This window comes from Sesamum indicum, linkage group LG3 (genome assembly GCF_000512975.1).
Source record: "Sesamum indicum cultivar Zhongzhi No. 13 linkage group LG3, S_indicum_v1.0, whole genome shotgun sequence".
Taxonomy (NCBI): Eukaryota; Viridiplantae; Streptophyta; class Magnoliopsida; order Lamiales; family Pedaliaceae; genus Sesamum; species Sesamum indicum.
The window spans coordinates 11792664-11797581 of record NC_026147.1 but is presented as its reverse complement, the minus strand read 5'-3'; positions in this window follow the sequence as shown (position 1 = coordinate 11797581).

Genomic DNA, 4918 nt, shown 5'->3' with positions numbered 1-4918 from the left:
CATTACGTAGCGAAATATTCAATGCTTTATACAACAGGTAACGGTAGATTCATATAACCGATAGAAAAAATATCATGTATTATGCATGTGAAAAAATATATGTTTGGATGTAGCACGTATTAGTATCATGATCCTAATTGTTATATCGGGTTAATTACACTTATACCTTCTCTGGAAATATGGAATTACACTTTCTCCTGAAAAAGTTGTAAAATTATACTTACACCTCCTCCGAAAATTCACTGCCTACACTTAACCTCTTTTTGTTAGAGTTTGAATGAAAAATGCCAACGTTAGCAAAAAAGTTTCATAAAGTTTCAATTTTGCCCTTCATTTAACATTCCCATGTAATAATTTTATAGTTATTAACATTTTTTATCCACATTCTAACATAATGTGTCAGGTATAAAGAAAGAATTTTTAGAGGAGGTCTAAGTGTAATTAACCCTTGTTATATATTTTTATTATATACAACCATTCTAATATTTCTAAGCAAATGTGACAAGTACTAATCTACTATAATTTAGCAGGTAAATAATGTACTTTATTTATTTGAGTTGGTGAGGTAATATGATAATTTAATTACACAATATTTCGGATCAGAAAATTGTTTCTTATTTATCTTCTTAAATTGATGGACATGGATGTTGTTAAGTGTTTTTATTCATTTTAGTGGAATTGTAACTTCTTAAATGTTAGATTGTTTATATATTTGTGTTTTTTTCTCTTCAAAGTATAAACATGAAAATGTTATTTCTAAAAGCATAGATGTAAATGTTTCCATAAATAAAATCACATAAAGCATCCGTAATGAATTTATGGTTGAAAAATAAATTAAATTATTCTACACGTGATTCAAATTGATCGATAAAATCTCGTTTGAACTCAATTTATTAAAATTAACAAAAACTTTTGTTCAATAAATTTTCGAGTTCAGTTCAAACTCAATTTGATTAGTGAAAATATATTTTTAAGAATATTAAATTATTCAAATTCGGTTTATGTTTGATTCAATTAAAATTCGTCTGAACTCAATTAGATCAATAATCAAATCAAAGTCAAATGTAATTTTTGAAACTTAACTGTAATTTAAATAAATTTGATAATAATGTGTTTAACTCAACTCCAATTATTTGCTATTCTAAATGAATTTGTACCTATAATTTAGGGCTAATTTGACTTATAGCAGATGTTTTACATAAATAGATATTATTACTTTGATCACGTATCTAGGTTATAATATATATTAAAATAATAATAATATTTAAAATTTTGATTTGTTCAATAAAGTTCTAAGTAATTGTTGCCTTTTTCTTTTTTTCTTTTTTACTGCAAATTTTGTTTTTATCTCTTGTAGTTCACTCCCATAATACTTTTTTTTATATGAATTTAATTGAAATTTAATTTTATTAGTTGGTGAATTTTGGCCTTACCATTCAAATCTTAGTGCTGCACTTTTCAACCCAATTAATCGCTGTGGCACGTCATTTTTGTGTGTATATAATAAATAATTTTTTATGTATAAATAAAACTAAAAGATATAAATTAATATATTATATTAAGAAAAAAATCTAATTTATCAGGTAATATAAAGTTTAAAAAATCGAATAAGTTAGTTATCTTATTAGTTGAACGGAATTTTCGACTTAACAAAGAATTGGTGTAGAGGTGTCATTAATCGCCTTTTGTAAATATGAAGAGTGCCATTTTCTAGTTTTTTAATGTTTAATACATTCGTACAGTCGGCAATTGGTAGAGTGCCAAGACTGCTTCATTGAAAGGGATACCTCCATGTTCCTCTAACGAGACTCTAAGGAGTCGGTGCTGCACATCCCGGAGGTCTTTTGCTAGAATGCTCCAGGAGAGCTCTCCATTCCTCTTATGGCTCCTCCTTGTGGGCTTCGTATCCATGAACGGGCTTCGTATCTATGAACCTACTTTGGAATCCGTCTCATGAATTAGGCCTTCTTTATACTTTTTAAAAAATAAAACTCCACCTCAATGCTACACTCACAGAACTATAGAAACTCTAATTAGAAGTTGGGGAAGTATAATGGAGAAAGGAAAAAACGCCTTATTATTTCAAGACTAAAAACGATAGGAAAAGAGAAATAAAAAGGCCCACATGCCTCGAACCCAACAAAATATAATTAATTGTATAACAGTATTTGTGATTATCTTAATTTATTTATCACATAAATAAATTCACATTGCATTTATAACATCACATATTAAAAAACATGCCATATATACATTTACACCATAATTTATCATGTTAAAACACATGGATCCAACCAAGCCACAAAATGTTGAATCGGGCTTTAATGCCACTAAAAGGTACAGTATGGTCCAAAAAATCAAAATCGATAAAAAATAAAATTATAAATAATTAAACCAAAGTGATCAAATCCCTTTTTCCAGTCATTCAGCACTTATTAGAACAAATACTAAATGTGGCTAGATTCAAAAACAAAAAGGAATTAAAAATTAATTGGGATTTAGGGTCCCAAATTTGAACACCGACTACAAACGTTCTTCATTTCTTCATTTTTTCAATGCAGAGATTACTGGAAATCTCATCAACTTCATCCACACCATACCTATGGATTTGCTTCCACGGAATTCAGGTTGGAAGCTCCAAGTGCTTACCAGTTCTAAATCAAACGTTTTAGAAAATTTGTTGCATAAATTTATTTTTTTTGGTTTATTCTCTTTTAAAGTTTGAAGAAAAATAAAAAAAATTGATGTATTGGATTACAGTTTGAAAACATCACAAAATGGGAGGAAAATAGCAGTTTTTCTACTTTAAATCAAATTTTCATTAAGTTTAACGGAAAAATTAATGAAAGGGACAAAAGTGGAAAAAAAGTTAAAGTTTGAGGATCAAAATTACAACCTTAAATTGTTTGAGGACCAAAATCGCATTAGTGACTATATTTGAGGACCAAAAATGCATTTATCCCTCATTTAACTCTCTAGAATTAATTTGAACATTTCAAATTTATGTATTTATTCTAAAATTAATTCATTAATTGATTTTATTATATTCATAGTGATTTGTGTGTAACTCCATATTACCTTCAACGAGACTTTGATTGTGTCAATACACAATTTAATTGGTAAACATTTTACACTAGATTAATTAAATCATGTTTAATTAATTATTTCTAATTAACATTTAATCTAAAAGTATCTGTTACCATGGATAGTCGTCTAGCAACAATTTATAGCAGTAGAGAATATGTGAAGATAGCATGAACTGTTATTTCCCAAGTGCATACAAATACGATTCTTTCATCATCCATCTATAGTCTTAGTTTAGGAAATTGAATTAAATATCGATTCTCATTTTGGACCAGACATCTGTGTATTAACTCTAATTCGTGTCACTCCTTAAATCCGCATTGAAAACACCTTTTTCTATTTGACCGACAGTTGTGGCTACAATCTTAATGGGGTTAGACACAATACAGAAAACACAAGAGATTGTTATCATCTCATGATAGACGATGAATCCTACCCTGGAGCTCACTAGCCACCCTACTTGGTTCGACACAATTGGAACCTGGCTTATAGTGACCACCTAGAAACAGAATCACTTTTCTCAAGACCAAGATACAACCATTCCACGCAGGAGGCTACTGTGAATCTTCAAGTTTAAGGGTTAATTCCCTATTGGAACCGAGAAGTTCAAGTCATGCAGATATGCCACTTGGACTTCCATATGACAACTCCTTGCGAATCAGTTTAGTCGACTTGACAACTTTTTGCCAATAAAATGCGATACTCATCATATGGATATATTCATTAGTGTAAATTTTAATAGAACACTTGATACCCTTTCTTGAGACTCTCGACTTGAAATGTTTCAAACCAGCCTTCATAAGTTGGATTCATGAGTTCCATCATATGCACACTTCATTGATTAGTTTCCTAAGGGCTTTTTCCATTACATGTAGTTATAATAATTATAAAGCAATTAAATACACAACAAAGTTGGCCAAATATGCATTTCATTCATCTTTATTCAATATTACTTAAAAAAGTTTGATGAATAAATTATAAAACAACCAACTTAATTAGCCTTCTAGTTATCTATTTTAACAGTAGTGGTCGATATGGGCCCTGTTTGTGGGTATTGCGCATCAGTAGGGTAGTTAAACTGGCGGATAGACCTGAAGCTCTTGTTGCCTAGAAATTATGCTTAAATATGTTTAAATATATAAAATTTTTGTCGTTTGAAAAATTACAGTTATACTTTTTGAGGTTGTAATTATAATTACATGTATGCCTTTATTCAGTGATAAAAGTTTAAACAAAAATCCCATAGGATACATTATATTAAGGGGGTGATTGGTATGTAAGAATGAATTTAGAGGGAAAAGAATAAACTTAGAAATGGGATAAAAGTAGTAACGAAGTGATTTTTGTATATCATTCTTATATTTCATATACCAAATGAATGAAAAAATAATTAAATCAAAACTTTTTAAATATTATTTATATTTTTTGTAAATTATGAAATTTAAAAATTAAGAAAAAGAATAGTTAGGCAATGTCTCAATACATAAGAAATATTATTTAAAACTATTAAATTAATTATAAATTTATAATATACATTGTTGGATGTTTTCATATATTTAAAGTTTTAAATAAATACTTATTATTTACATATTTAACATATATATAAAAAATATAGAATACAACAATATATAGTATATATGTTATTATATAATATTTATACTTATTAGTAATATTTGGTAAATGCATATAAAGATGTTAATAACTTATAATTTGGTAAATGCATATAAAGATGTTGGTATTCCTCAAATTATTAGGCTAAGGCCACAAGCTAGACATACTAGTCTAGTTGGCTTATCAACAGGACGGATAAGGGCCCACCAGCAGGATGGATAAA